Consider the following 16957-nt stretch of genomic DNA (forward strand, 5'->3'; position numbering starts at 1 on the left):
ATTTAGGTAGCTTCGTAATGTGATCGAAGGCTATCGATTCCCATGGCTTTGAAGGCACTAGTAGTGGCTTCAATTCTCCGTATAGCTTATGCCGTGCAGCCTTGCTACGCGCACAATCTTCACATTGTCTGACGATGCGTGCGACGTCTGCCTTGATTCCTTAGTAGTCGTACGTTCGTCGTATTCGTTTAAGAGTCTTTCTAACTCCTTGATATCCTGCCGTAGGATACGCATGAATATTAATCAAGATTTCATCGCGTAGCGGCGGTGGTATCTAGAGCAGTCTATTCCTAGTAGGTCCTTTTCCTATTTCTATCGCGTAGTCGTTAGGTATTTCTTTTTTATATTTTAATACCTATTCTAATATTTTATCGTAGTATATAGTATCTGCTTCTACTTTGAATATAAGAAGGTTAAGTGCTATTTATACGTAGTTTCCTTTGTTATTTTGTCGAAGTATCTAGCCCTTGGCTTTTAGTACTTCGGTGTCGTAGTCTAGTCGGCGGCTAAGTGCATCTACTCTGCCATTCTCCGAACCTTTCCGATGGATGATTTTAATATCGTAATCGGCCAAGAATTCGGCGTATCTTGTTTATCGTGCGCTGAGTTCTTATGTTATCGCGAAGTAGGAGATGTTTTAGTGATCGGTATAAACTTTAGTGGTGAACTTCGTCCCCAGCATATAGTGCTTGAATTCCTTAACGGCTGCGATAATTACTAGGAATTCCTTATCGTAAATAGGGTAGTTTAGTTCCGCGCCGTGGAGTTTCTTCGAGAAGAATGCAATTAGTCGTACGTTACTATCGTCGTCTCGTTAACTAATTTGCGCTCCTATGGCGTAGTCCGATGCGTCTGTTTCTAATTCGAGTAGTCTTTCGGGGTTATAGGTTATGAGTATTATATTTAACAGTATGGTGTCTCGCAATCCTTCGAATACCCTTTGTTACTCTATTTCCTACTTAAATTCTCCTTTTCCCTTAGTGAGTCCCGTGAGTAGTACTGCGATTTTCGCAAAGTCGCGTATAAAGCGTCGATAATAGTTCGTAAATCCCACGAACGCTTATACTTCCTTAAGCGTTATTGGCACAGGCTATTCTTTAACTATATTAATCTTTGTTTGTTCTATTAGGATTTCGTTTGGTCGGATCGTGTGTCCGAGGAAGACGGTTTCTTACACATAAAACGCGCTCTTTTCTAGGTCAACCAAGAGGTTCGCATCTTAAAGTGTTTTTAGTACCTAGTGGACGTGTTTCTTATATTCTTTAAGGTTTTCCGAGAAGATTAGAATATCGTCTAGGTATGCTATAACGAAGATATCCAGGTACTCCCTGAGTACGTTGTTGATTATTCGCTAGAAGGTAGCTAGAGCATTGGTGAGGCCAAATAGCATTACTAAATACTCGAATAGACCGAACTTGGTGCGAAAAGCTATCTTCTATTCGTCTCCTTTCTTCATACGGATTAGGTTATAGGCTCCTTTTAGGTCAAGAGCGGTGAACTAGTTCTTGCCGTGAAGTCTGTCCTTGAGTTCGTTAATAAGCGGCAGGGGTGTCCTATCTTTAATCGTGATATCGTTAAGCTGCCGATAGTCCACGACTAGTCGTAGCTTCCTATTCTTTTTTAGCACGAATATAACGGGATATCCTGCTTCCGAGGTGGAGGTTCGAATATAGCCTTTCTTAAGCATTTCGTCGATATATTCTCGTAATATTTTAAGTTGCTTCTCGTTAAGGTTGTAGAGCTTATGGAACTTGGTCGAGGTTCTAGTTTTAAGATAGATTTCGTGATCCTACTAACTATATTGCGGAATACCCGTTTCGAGGGTTTCCTTGAACAACCTGCTGTACTTTCGGTATTCTAGCGGTATATTCTTCATTCGTTCTTCTTCTATTATAGGTTTCTTTTTTCTTTCTTCTTATAGGGCTTAGTTTACTTCAAACATCTTTTGTATAATATTAGCGAGGATTCGTTTTCCTTGTTTGTGTCGTATACCCGGTTGTATAGCCTTCTCGGTCAGTACTGCGGCTTTTGCCTGCTTCGGCTCGCTTATGTCCTTCGGTGAAGATCCTTTAGAGGCTAAGTCGTCGCGAATATTCGCTTCTTTCTGGTTGAATAGTGATCGTCGCGTTGTCGTGTCTATCCACGCCAACTAGCTAGTGCGCTAATCGACTACCGGATTACTTCTCGTTAACTATAGGTGACCTAGTATCATATCGTATTCATATAAGTCTATAATATCGAAGACGATTGTCTTATGGTGTCCTTGTATCGTTGCGTCGAGATAATCGGTCTCGCGGTCGATAGTTCTACTATTGTAATCGAAACTTTATCCTTTAATATTGAAAAGCTTGTATGCCCGAGTCTTATGATTCCATGGTAGTATATGTCGGTTAACCACTACTGGTGAGATATAGTTGCCCATTGCCCTATTGTCCAATAGTACTCGCAGGCAATGTCCGTTGATCTAGACTTCTAAAACCGTTTTCTATCCTCCGTCTATCTCCACGGAGCAGAGGGTCTTTGGGTTTCCTTCGTCGTCCTATGCCCTTTCTACAGGCGACGTTAATAGTTTTTTGACGGGTAGTATTTTGTGTTAATGTTATTGTCCTTAGGGTCGTATGCGTAGCTGCTATCGTACGACTCTAGGTATGTCGAGGGATATCGTTTTCCTTCTTCTTCGTATGGGTGATATATACACCCGTAGCAGTAGACTCCGTAGTCTAGTGTGTATCCTTCGAAGTGCCTATGTGCAACACACTGCGTGCATGCTTTTCCCTGCGGAATAAGGCATTCTCGTGCCTCGATCCTATGTCGTAGGTGTAGCGTTTCCTTCGCTCTAGTATATCTTTCGTGGTTTGTCTTTCCTTTACTAATATAGTCTCGATCCGCTTGTTCGGTAGGGTCGAACGGCAATCTTATGCCGTTGGGGTGCTTCTCGTATCCCTTGCACCCTTGTCCGTAGCTCAAGGCGCATTCCTTGCTCTTAACTATCTTAATGCCGAGCAATGCCTTTGCGGTATTCTCGTGTCGCCGGAGCTCTTCTGTCTCCTTTTGTTCCCTGGTTCTATGCTAATCGAATACCTTTGCCTTGGCGTGTCGTGGACAGTCTACTAACTAACATCCGCGCTACGTTTTCTAGTCTCGTGCGCATACTTCGGGGCATTTTGCTAACTACCTTAGTATCATACATCCTATGCCAGGTTCTGCGTGTATATATTCGTAGAACTTCGCTTCATACTTTTCGTATAGGTCGTTAATAACGCGGGTGGCTAGTCCCCTGATTAGGTAGACTTAATGCCTTCCTTTGTTAGGTGCATATGTTCTGCAAAAGTGGTACATATAAGAGATCCATGAGAGTTCGCAGTGTTTTAGCGTATTTAGGTGTATACGTAGGTCGTCTCCTAAGACCGTTCTTCGGTCTATTACCTAGTTAATGCCTCCGTCCAGTGTCCAAGCGGGGATAACTATCCAGAGGTCTTCTCCTTGCGGCAGGGGGTCGTATCGATCTATCGCTGCTTTCATCCATTCTCGTGGGGTTGCTCGTCCGTGCAGCAGGTTAGTCTCTAGTATCCTTTTCTTCTGCAGTAGTTCTTCTTCGTAGTCTAGGGTATCGGTTATATCGCTTCCCGAATTATCGCTATCCTTAGGGGTTATGGTGATTTTCTGTATGATAGTAAGGGTCCTTGCCTTCGGGGCTTTTGGAAACTATCCCGATTCTTCCTTACCGCCTTTGTGGGTATAGCAGTTATTATCATAGCATCCTGACCAGTATAGGGCTTCGTGCGCCACTAGTTGGTTCATGGGTTGCTTATTGACCTTCTTTGGCATTTTTTCCGTGTTGGCTGCTTGGTTAGGGCATGGTACCTTAGACCAGCTTGGGTACTTCGTATCGTAGCCGGACCTAGTTATATTTAGTTACTTCGGCTTACCTTCAGGCACTAGTCTCTAGCCCTAGCCTCGCCCCTTCTTTAGTAAGCGGCATTCGCGCTTCTAATAACCTAGCTTGCCGTAGTTGTGGCAGGTTGAGTTTTTCTTATTATTATCCATCGCGGCGAGTTATCGTTACATGGCGTCTAGGTCCATAGGTCCTGGGTTTGTCGTATGTGCCTATACTATATTCTGCTATCGGGGGCGTCCTTGGTTTGGATAGTAGCGACGTCCTCCGTTGCTATTGTTTCTAAAGTTTAGGTACGACTGATTTATATTCCTCCCTTTTCCCAACATCTTGCGCTTTAGGTACAGTCGGTTGTCGATCCTAATCGCGTTCGTGATATACTCCGTGAGGGACTTAGGTATGTCTTTGTCGTAGAGTTACTCCTGGACCTCTAACTTCAGACCATTGAAGAAGTAGGTCATAAGGGGTTCGTCGTCCTATCCGAGTCTGCTGGATAGTTGTCGAAACTTTGATGCGTAGTCCGCAGCAGATCCCGTTTACTTCAGGGTTCGTAGGGTCTCAATGTTAACCCGGTTCTTATCCACATTCCCGAAGACGTCCTTGATAGTATTCTCGAAACCTTCGAAGCTTGCGAACATAGCTTGAGTTTCGTCGTCTTAGAGGTTAGCCGCAGTCTCCATAAAATCCCTTATGCGTGGTTCGAACCACGCTAAGGCCGTGCCGGTAAGACATATTCCTGCGTGAAGGATCTTGTCTATGTTATCGGCGAGCTTAGTAGGGAACAGTCGATAGTATATCTTAAGCTAAGTCAAGAACCCGTTTAGTTGTCCTGGGTTGCTATCGAACGGTCTAGGTGACTTGGGCTTGATCGTCTCGCTAAGGTCCCTAGCGTTGTTATTCTCCATATCGGCCATGGTGTCGTATTGCTCAAGTACTTAACACGGTAGTGCACTAAACAAGAGCTATCAATATATGACGTTCGGGTCTAGACTAGCTACCGGGTAGATAGAATAGAAGTCGGGTTTGAACTAAGTACACTAGGATGTCGTTGACTTGAGCGGTCGGGTCATAGTCTATGTGCGAGATAGTGGATCTTGCGTAGACAATTATATTAATAGCTAAGGAGCTGGGTAGAGACTGACTATGGTGAAGCGTAGCTTCCTATATACTAGTTTATGAAAGTAAGGGCTCACGGGAGCGTCGTGATCCAGTGAGCCATGCGTTGATGTTGGAGCGTAGGCTCACGGTGAGGTCGCGAGCTATACTTCATGCGTGGTGGTATGATTGGAGGAAAAAGTGGGGTGCACGTGAGAGGCGCATGCGGTCGCATGCTGGGTCGTAACATATAGTAAGTCCTCGATATATAAGCCCGCGATAAGTAATAGTATAACGAAGCTTACTATTCCTTCTACGAAAGAATAACCTTATAATAATAATAAGCCGCCTAGCTAAGAAATAAGATAAATAGTATAAGTAATAATATTATTCGATAGGCTACCGGTAAGGACCTAGGAGAGATTATAAAGCTACGCTAACTAGGATTATTCGATAATATAACTAAGGACCTTTAAGGGTTCCTAACTTAGGTTAGAGCTTACTAATAATACTTCTTATCTATCTTTCGTACGGAAGAAAATAAAATACATTACGCGGTAGGATATTTATTAAGAGCCGCTCTTATATAGTTCGAACTTACTCTTAAGGACTTTATAACTAATACTTATTAATACTAAAAATAAGAGATAAAAAATATCTTCGCGTACTATAATAACTTTAAAGAAATATTAAAAATAACTTTCGGGACTATCGATAAAGAACGCCTAGCTAAGAACTAGCTAAAGGCGTTAAAATAAAAAGGGTTAGCCTTAGATTATAGCGCCTTATTTACCTAAATCGCGTCTAGAATTACTAAGAGTAAAGGAGATAAGATAGCCTCTTTCTACTAAGGTCTTAAGGACGAGGTTAAGGACGAGCTATATAAGCAAGACCGACTTACTACCCTCGCGAGCTATATCGCGATAGCTATTAAGATCGATAACTAATAATTCGAACGACGACGCGAGAAGAAAGGATAGTATTTTACTAATACCTTAAACCGCGATCGTAATAATAAAAACCGAATCTATCTTAATATAGGACGACCTTAATTCTACTAGAGTATAGCTCTCGGCGGAACTTATATAAGACTAATAGATCTTAACGCGATAGAACGAAAGCTCGCCGCAATAGATAAAAAAAACCTTACTTATTATAATTATAGTAAGAAAGGATACTTTACGCGCGAATATTATTCCTTAAAGAAAGAATAAAGCTAGGGCTAGAAACTAGTCCCTAAAGGTAAGTATAAGTAATTAAATATAACTAGGTCCAGATATAATATTAGCCCCTTATAAAATATAGTATCCTCTAGGGAGAAAGAATAATAGAAATTCCTCGAAGAAATAAGGAAAGCTAGAGAAAAAGTAAGAAAATAACTAATACCTTACGAAGCGTTATATTAGTTAGGGTACTACAATAATAGTTACCTAACCTATCGGGATAGTAAGGAAAACTTAGGATAATTCCTTAAGGTATTACGCGGGTCTCGCGTTCTAGCTATAATACGCAAAGTTACTATAGGACTAGGGTAATACCCGGATAACGTAAATAAAGAATTATCCGATACTAACTCTATAGATAGCGACGAAAAGCTCTTATAAAAGAAATAAATACTTAAAACTAACTTATTATACAGACGAGTAACCTTATAAGAATAGATAAAGGTAGCGATAGATCGGTACGACCCTTTACTATAAGGGGAAGATCTCTAGATAGTTATCCTTACTTAGACGCTAAATAAAGGAATTAATTAAGTAATAAACCGAAGAATAATCTTAAAAGATAACCTATATATATACCTAGATATACTAAAATACTACGAACTCTTATAGATCTCTTATATATATTACTTTTATAAAGTATATATACTTAATAAAGGAAGGTATTAAGTTTACTTAATTAAGGGACTAGCTACCCGCGTTATTAACGACTTATACGAAAAATATAAAGTAGAGTTCTATGAGTATATATATATAGAACCTAGTATAGGATATATAATACTAAGGTAGTTAGTAAAATACCCCGAAGTATATATATAAGACTAAAAGATATAGCGTAGATATTAGTTAGTAGACTATCTATAATACGCTAAGGTAAAGGTATTCGATTAGTATAGGACTAAGGAATAAAAAGAGATAGAAAAGCTCTAGTAATACGAGAATACTATAAAAGTATTACTCGGTATTAAGATAGTTAAGAGTAAGGAGTATACCTTAAGCTACGGATAAGGATATAAGGGATATAAGAAATACCCTAACGGTATAAGATTATTATTCGACCTTACCGAATAAGCGGATCGAGACTATATTAACTAAGGTAAAATAAACTATAAAAGATATACTAGAGCGAAGGAAATACTACGCCTACGATATAGGATCGGAGCACGGGAATACCTTATTCTATAAGGAAAGGTATATATATAGTATATTATATATAAGTATTACGAAGGATATATATTAGACTACGGAGTCTATTACTACGGGTATATATATTACCTATATAAAAAGGAAGGGAAATAATACCCCTCGATATACTTAGAGTCGTATAGTAATAGCTATATATACGACCCTAAGGATAATACTACCGATATAGAATACTACCCGTTAAAAAACTATTAATATCGCCTATAAATAAGGCATAGGACGACGAGGAAAACCTAAAGACCTTTTACTCTATAGAGATAGATAAAGGATAGAAAATAGTTTTAGAAATCTAGATTAATAGATATTACTTACGAGTATTATTAGATAATAAGGCAATAGGAAACTATATCTTACTAGCGGTAGTTAACCGATATACGCTACTATAGAATTATAAGGCTCGATTATATAAGCTTTTTAATATCGAAGGATAAAGCTTCGATTATAATAATAGAATTATCGACCGCGAGACCGATTATCTCGACGCGACGATATAAAGATACTATAAGATAATCGTCTTCGATATTATAAACTTATATAAATACGATATAATACTAGGTTACCTATAGTTAACGAGAAGTAATCTAATAGTCGATTAGCGTACTAGCTAGTTAGCGTAGATAGATATAATAACGCGATAATTACTATTTAACTAAAAGAAAGCGAATATTCGTAACGACTTAGCCTCTAGAGTATCTTTATAAGAAGATATAAGCGAGCCGAAGTAAGTAAAAGCTATAATATTAACTAAGAAGGCTTTATAACTAGGTATACGATATAAATAAGGAAAACGAATTATCGCTAATATTATATAAAAGATATTCGAAGTAAACTAAGCCTTATAAGAAAAAAAAAAGAAAAAACCTATAATAAAAGAAGAACGAATAAAGAATATACCTTAAGAATACAGGAAGTATAGTAAGTTATTTAAGGAAACCCTCGAAATAAGTATTCCCTAATATAGTTAGTAGGATCACGAAATCTATCTTAAAATTAAAACCTCGACTAAGTTCTATAAACTTTATAACCTTAACTAAAAATAACTTAAGATATTATAAGAATATATCGACGAAATACTTAAGAAAGGCTATATTTAAACCTCTACCTCAGAAATAAAATATCCTATTATATTCGTGCTAAAGAAAAATAAGAAGCTACGATTAATCGTAGATTATTAATAGCTTAATAATATTACGATTAAGGATAGGATACCCTTACCGCTTATTAACGAGCTTAAAGATAGACTTTACGGTAAGAATTAGTTTACCGCTCTTAACCTAAAAAGAGCTTATAACTTAATCCGTATAAAGAAAAGAAATAAATAGAAAATAACTTTCCGTACTAAGTTCGGTTTATTCGAGTATTTAGTAATACTATTCGGCCTTACTAATACTCTAGCTATTTTCTAACGAATAATTAATAATATACTTAAGGAATACTTAGATATCTTCGTTATAGTATATCTAGATAATATCTTAATCTTCTCGGAAAACCTTAAAGAGTATAAGGAATATATTTATTAAGTACTAAAAATACTTTAAGATATAAATTTCTTAGTTAACCCGGAGAAGTACGCGTTTTATATATAAGAGACTATCTTTCTCGGATATATAATTAGACTAAACGAAATCCTAATAGAATAAGCAAAGATTAATATAATTAGAGAATAACCTTTATTAGAAAATAATCTTAAGGAAGTATAAGTATTCGTGGGATTCGTAAACTACTATCGGCGCTATATACGCGACTTCGCGAAGATTATAGCGTTACTTATAGAACTTACGAAGAGTAAGAAAGAGTTTTAGTTCGGAGAAGAATAAAGGAAGGCTTTCGAGATATTATAAGATAGTATAATATCTAATACTATACTTATAACCTACGACCCCGAAAAACTACTCGAATTAGAAATAGATATATCGGACTACGCTATAGGAGCGTAGATTAATTAACGAGACGATAATAATAACCTACGACTAATCGCCTTCTTCTCGAAGAAACTCTATAGTATAGAATTAAACTATCCTATCTACGATAAGGAATTCTTAGTAATTATCGCCGCTATTAAGGAATTTAAGTATTATATACTAAGGACGAAATTTAAGACTAAGGTTTATACCGATTACTAAAATATTTCTTACTTTACTACGATATAAGAACTTAGCTTATAATAAGTATAATATATTAAATTCCTAGCTAAATATAATATTAAGATTATCTATTAAAAGGGATCGGAAAATAATAGAGTAAATATACTTAGTCGCCGACTAGATTACGATACCGAAGTATTAAAGGTAAAGGGCTAGATATTTTAATAAAATAACGAAAGGAATTATATATAAATAGTACTTAACCTCTTTATATATAAAGTCGAAGTAAATACCGTATACTACGATAAAATACTAGAATAAGTATCTAAATATAGAAAAGAAATACTTAATAACTATACGATAGAAATAAGGAAAGGACTTACTAAGAATAAACGACTTTAGATACTATTACTAATACGCGATAAAATCTTAATTAATATTTATATATACCCTACGGTAGGATATTAAGGAGTTAGGAAGACTCTTAAGAGAATATAACGAATATACGATTATTAAGGAATTAAAATAGATATCGTATATATCGTTAGATAATACGAAGATTATATACGTAGTGTGACGTTCGGGTTAGACTAACTATAGGGTAGGTAGATCTAAGGTCGGTTTATAAACTAAGTATACTAGGATATCGTTAACTTAAGCGGTCGGGTTATAGTCTATATACGAGATAGTAGATCTTACGTAGATAGTTATATTAATAGCTAAGGAGCTAGTAGAGACTAACTATAGTAAAGCTAGGCTTCCTATATACTAAGTAAATATTATATAGTCGACGATAGTCGACTATCGTCTACGAGCGCCTTTATAGCGTAGTCGACTATAGTCGCTAGTCGCCTATAGTCGTCTATCCTATATAGTATATAAGTAACGTATAATAGGAGGAAAAAAGCGGGGGTTACGTAAGAGGCGTATACAGTCGTATATTAGGTCGTAATATAATATCTCCCCTTCCGAGATTCTATCCTAGAATTAGCTAAAACCCGTTAGCCGTCCGTCGTAAGTCGTATTCGGTAACTTCTTCCTTTTATTATACCTAACCGTATATAGAAACGTCCCTCTTCTTATAAGAGAACCAATAACTCGTGTCGCGCTATCTTAATTAAAGCTATTTATCTTAACGGTTCTAAGAGCGAGATACCTTATACTCGTTATTATCGCGCTAAGCACGTTTGTCGTATAAGTAGTAATTCTCGTCGTTATACGTTATATATCGAAATAAAGAAAACTTATAATAGTGCTAGCGTGGCGTCGTATCGTGAGTACTATATGTGTTTTTCGTATATATACTAACCTACGTTTTAGTAACGCGTGCGGTATCTAAGTAGAAACGAGTAGAAGCGGATTTAGAAAGATCCGAGAGGGAGCTCTAAGAGGCTCTAGGGCGCGTTTAGCGCCTTCGTCGCTAACGAGAACTACTTCGAAGTCGGACCTCGGAGTTAGTATCTCGTGGTATACGTGAGTTAGATAAGGAGGATAGGGTGCGTTCTTAGGAAGAGGCTATTCTTAAGGAGTAGCAGGCAGTTAGGCGTGCTTAGGAGTTAGGTGCGTTTAGGGTTATCGATTAGAGCGTAATATCCGATATATTTCCCTTTAATAATACTATCGTAATAAGTAACGGTAATTCTTAAGGTATTTAGCGGGTTCCTATATATTTTCGCTACTTATATAGCCTTTCTATTTAATAAAGTATTTAACTTCTCCGTCTATTATTTATTTATCGATAATTCGTTCTAGTTCGTAGAGTTCTTCGAGGACTTCTAGTTCGTAGTTTATTTTTGCGTTTTATAGTACTTTTTTGAGTAATAAGATATAAAAAACTAGGTATATTCTTATACTTAAGGGTAGCGAAAGCTTATAGTTAGTGTCTAAGATAACTTTATCGATTTTAAATAGTCTAAGCTTTTTATAGTCGAGCTTTAGTAAGGGTCGAGTTATTATGAAATTTTTACGTAGTAGGTAGACTATATCTCCCCTCCGAAAGATCGGTCCCTTCGATCTTTTCTTATTATAGTATTTCGATATTTATATATATACGAATTCGAGCTATCTTTTTATATATTTATATAGTGAGCGTAGTTAGTCTACTTTAAGTATTGCTTTTTTAGCAAGAGGTCTATCCCTTGGTGTTTTACTACCGAACTCGGGCTCGTATCTATAATTCGTATAGAATAGTGAGATTTAAGTTAATTCTATAGGTGCGCTATTATAGGCGAGTTAGGCGAGTAGTAACTTCGAGACCCAATCGTCCTATTCGTAGTTAATATAGCACCATAGGTATTATTCTAGTATCTAGTTTAACCTTTCTATCTATCCGTCCGTCTAAGGATAGTAGGCTATACTAAGCTTATGCTTAGTTCCGAGCTAAGCTATTAGAGCTTGCTAGAACTTCGAGGTAAATATCGTTCCTCGATCCGAAATAATTTCTTCCGGAAGGCCGTGGTTAGCCACGATATATTTAAGCACTATATATACGAGTATTTCTATATCTATTGCTTCTTAGTATAATAGGAAATATCCGAATTTACTTATTCGGTCTATAATAACGAATATACTATTATATTCGACGTTAGATCCTAGTTCCTTTAATTTAGGTAGTTTCGTAATATAATCGAAGGCTATTAATTCCTATAGTCTTAAAAGCACTAGTAGTAGCTTTAGTTCCCTATATAGTTTATACTATATAGCCTTACTACGTGCATAGTCTTCGTATTATCCGACGATACGTACGACGTTTACTTTAATTCCTTAGTAATCGTACGTTTATTATATTCGTTCGAGAGTCTTCCTAACTCCTTAATATCCTACCGTAGGGTGCGTATAAATATTAATTAAGATTTTATCGCGTAGCGGCGGTAGTATCTAGAGTAATCTATTCCTAGTAGGTCCTTTTCCTGTTTCTATTATATAATCGTCCGGTACTTCCTTTTCGTGTTTAGATACCTAATCTAGTATTTTATTATAGTATATAGTATCTACTTCGACTCTAAATATAAGGAGGTTAAGTACTATTTATATATAGTTTCCTTCGTTATTTTATTAAAGTATCTAGCCTTTTGCCTTTTATACTTCGGTATTATAGTCTAGTCGGCGGCTAAGTATATCTACTCTACCGTTTTCCGATCCTTTCCGATAGATAATTTTAATATCGTATTCGGCTAGGAATTCAACGTATCGTACTTATCGTGAGCTAAGTTCTTATATCGTGGCGAAGTAGGAGATATTTTAGTAATCGGTATAAACCTTAGTCCTAAACTTCGTTCCTAGTATATAGTACTTAAATTCTTTAATAGCGGCGATATTTACTAAGAATTCTTTATCGTAGATAGGGTAGTTTAGTTCCGCGCTATAGAGTTTCTTCGAAAAGAAAGCGATTAATCGTAGATTACCGTTATCGTCTCGTTAGCTAATCTACGCTCCTATAGCGTAGTCCGATACGTCTATTTCTAATTCGAGTAGCTTTTCGGGGTTATAGGTTATAAGCATAGTATTAGATATTATACTATCTTATAATATTTCGAAAGCCTTCTTTTATTCTTTTCCGAAGTAGAACTCCTTTTTACCCTTCGTAAGTTCTATAAGTAGTGCTACGATCTTTACGAAGTTACGTATAAAGCGCCGATAGTAGTTTACGAACCCTACGAATACTTATACTTCTTTAAGGTTATTTTCTAGTAGGGGCTATTCCTTAACTATATTAATCTTTACTTATTCTATTAGGATTTCGTTTAGTCTAATTATATATCCGAGAAAGATAGTCTCTTATATATAAAACGCGCACTTCTCTAGGTTAACTAAGAGGTTCGTATCTTAAAGTATTTTTAGTACCTAATAGACGTATTCCTTATATTCTTTAAGGGTCTCCGAGAAGATTAGGATATCGTCTAGATATACTATAACGAAGATATCTAAGTACTCCCTAAGTATATTATTAATTATTCGTTAGAAGGTAGCTAGAGCATTAGTAAGGCCGAATAGTATTACTAAATATTCGAATAGACCGAACTTAGTGCGAAAAGCTATTTTCTATTCGTCTCCCTTTTTTATATAGATTAAGTTATAGGCTCTTTTTAGGTTAAGAGCGGTAAACTAGTTCTTACTATAAAGTCTATCCTTAAGCTCGTTAATAAGCGGCAGGGGTATCCTATCTTTAATCGTAATATCGTTAAGCTACCGATAGTCTACGACTAATTATAACTTCCTATTTTTCTTCGGCACGAATATAACGGGGTATCTTACTTCCGAGGTAGAGGTTCGAATATAGCCCTTCTTAAGTATTTCGTCAATATATTCTCGTAGTATCTTAAGTTATTTCTAGTTAAGGTTATAGAGTTTATAGAATTTAATCGAGGTTCTAGTTTTAAGATAGATTTCGTGATCCTATTAACTATATTAGGGAATACCTATTTCGAGGGTTTCCTTAAATAACCTACTATATTTACGATATTCTAGAGGTACGTTCTTTATCCGTTCTTTTTCTATCGTGGGTTTTTTCTTCTTTTCTTCTTATAGGGCTTAGTTTACTTCGAATATCTTTTATATAATATTAGCGATAATTCGTTTTCCTTGTTTATATCGTATACCCGGTTATAACGCTTTCTCGGTCGATACTATAGCTTTTACCTACTTCGGCTCGCTTATATCTTCCTATAAAGATACTCTAGAGGCTAAGTCGTCGCGAATATTCGCTTTCTTCTAGCTAAATAATAATTATCGCGTTATCGTGTCTATCCACGCTAACTAGCTAATACGCTAATCGACTACCGGATTACTTCTCGTTAACTATAGGTAACCTAGTATTATATCGTATTTATATAAGTCTATAATATCGAAGACGATTATCTTATAATATCCTTATATCGCTGCGTTAAGATAATCGGTCTCGCGGTCGATAGTCCTATTATTATAATCGAAGTTTTATCCTTCGACGTTAAAAAGCTTATATAATCGAGCCTTATAATTCTATAGTAGCGTATATCGGTTAACCACCGTTAGTAAGATATAGTTTCCTATTACTCTACTATCTAATAGTACTCGCAGGTAATATCCATTAATCTAGACTTCTTAAACCGTTTTCTATCCTCCGTTTATCTCTACGGAGCAGAGGGTTTTTAGGTTTTCTTCGTCGTCTTATGCCCTTTTTATAGGCGATATTAATAGTTTTTTAACGGGTAGTATTCTATATCGATAGTATTATCCTTAAGGTCGTATATATAGCTACTACCGTATGACTCTAGGTATATCGAGGGGTATCGCTTCCCTTCCTCTTCGCACGGGTGATATATATACCCGTAGTAGTAAACTCCGTAGTCTAATATATATCCTTCGTAATACCTATATATAATATACTATATATATGCCTTTCCTTACGGAATAAGGTATTCTCGTGCTCCGATCCTATATCGTAGGCGTAGCGTTTCCTTCGCTCTAGTATATCTTTCGCGGTTTATCTTACCTTAGTTAATATAGTCTCGATCCGCTTATTCGGTAAGGTCGAATAATAATCTTATACCGTTAGGGTGCTTCTTATATCCCTTATACCCTTATTTATAGCTTAAAGCGCATTCCTTACTCTTAACTATCTTAATACCGAGTAATGCTTTTACGGCGTTCTTATATCGTCGGAGCTCTTCTATCTCTTTTTATTCCCTAGTCCTATGCTAATTAAATACCTTTGCCTTAGCGTATCGTAGGCAGTCTACTAACTAGTATCTACGCTATATCTTCTAGTCTCGTGCGCATACTTCGGGGTATTTCGCTAACTACCTTAGTATTATATATCCTATACTAGGTTTTATATATATATACTCGTAGAACTCCGCTTTATATTTTTCGTATAGGTCGTTAATAACGCGGGTGGCTAGTCCCCTAATTAGGTAAACTTAATACCTTCCTTTATTAAGTATATATATTTTATAAAAGTAATATATATAAGAAATCTATAAGAGTTCGTAGTGTTTTAGTATATCTAGGTATATACGTAGGTCGTCTCCTAAGACTATTCTTCGGTCTACTACCTAATTAATTCCTCCGTTTAGCGTTTAAGCGGGGATAACTATCTAAAGATCTTCCCCTTGCGGTAGAGGGTCGTACCGATCTATCGCTACCTTTATCTATTCTCGTAGGGTTGCTCGTCCGTGTAATAGGTTAGTTTCGAGTATCCGTTTCTTTTATAAGAGCTCTTCGCCGCTATCTATAGAGTCGGTATTAAATAATTCTTTATTTACGTTATCCGGGTGCTACCCTAGTCCTATAGTAACTTTATATATTATAGCTAGAACGCGAGACCCGCGTAGTGCCTTAGGGAACTATCCTAAGTTTTCCTTACTATCCCGGTGGGTTAGGTAGCTATCGTCGTAGTATCCTAACTAATATAACGCTTCGTGGGGTACCGGTTACTTTCTTACTTCTTCTCCGGCCTTCCTTATTTCTTCGAGGAACTTCTATCGTTCCTTCTCCCTAGAGGATACTATATTTTACGGGGGGCTAATATCGTATCCGGACCTAATTATATTTAGCTACTTATACTTACCTTTAGGGACTAGTTTCTAGCCCCGGCTTCGTTCTTTCTTTAGGGAATAGTATTCGCGCGTAAAGTATCCTTTCTTACCGTAGTTATAGTAGGTAAGGTTCTTTTTATCTATCGCGGCGAGCTTTTATTCTATCGTATCGAGATCTATTAGTCCCGCATAGGTTCCGCCGAGAGCCGTACTCTAGTAGAATCGCGGTTATCCTATATTAGGGTAGATTCGGTTTTTGCTATTACGATCGCGGTTTAAGGTATTAGTAAAGTACTATCCCTTCTTCTCGCGTCGTCGCTCGAATTATCGGTTATCGATCTTAACGACTATCGCGATATAGCTCGCGAGGGTAGCGGGTCGGTCTTCCTTATATAGCTCGTCCTTAACCTCGTCCTTAAGACCTCGGTAAAAAGAGGCTATCTTATCTCCTTTACTCTTAGTAGTCCTAGACGCGATTTAGGTAAATAGGGCGCCGTAATCCGAGGCTAACCCTTTTTATTTTAACGCCTCTAGTTAGTTCTTAGCTAGGCGTTCTTCGTCGATAGTCCCGAAGGTCGCTTTTAATATTTCTTTAAAGTTATTATAGTACGCGAAGATATCTTTCGTTTCTTATTTTCGGTATTAGTAAGTATTAGTTACGAAGTCCCTAAGAGTAGGTTCGAACTATACGAGAGCGGCTCCTAATAAATATCCTACCGCGTAGCGTACTTTATCTTCTTCCGTACGAAGGATAGACAGGAAGTACTATTAGTAAGCTCTAACCTAAGTTAGGAACCCTTAAAGGTCCTTAGTCGTACTATCGAATAGTCTTAGTTAGCGTGGCTTTATAATTTCTCCTAGGTCCTTGCCGGTAGCCTATCGAATAGTATTATTACTTACGCTATTTATCTCGTTTCTTAGCTAGGCGGCCTACTACTATTA

This window comes from Emericellopsis atlantica, assembly GCF_019669845.1.
Source record: "Emericellopsis atlantica unplaced genomic scaffold F5Z01scaffold_7, whole genome shotgun sequence".
Lineage (NCBI taxonomy): Eukaryota > Fungi > Ascomycota > Sordariomycetes > Hypocreales > Bionectriaceae > Emericellopsis > Emericellopsis atlantica.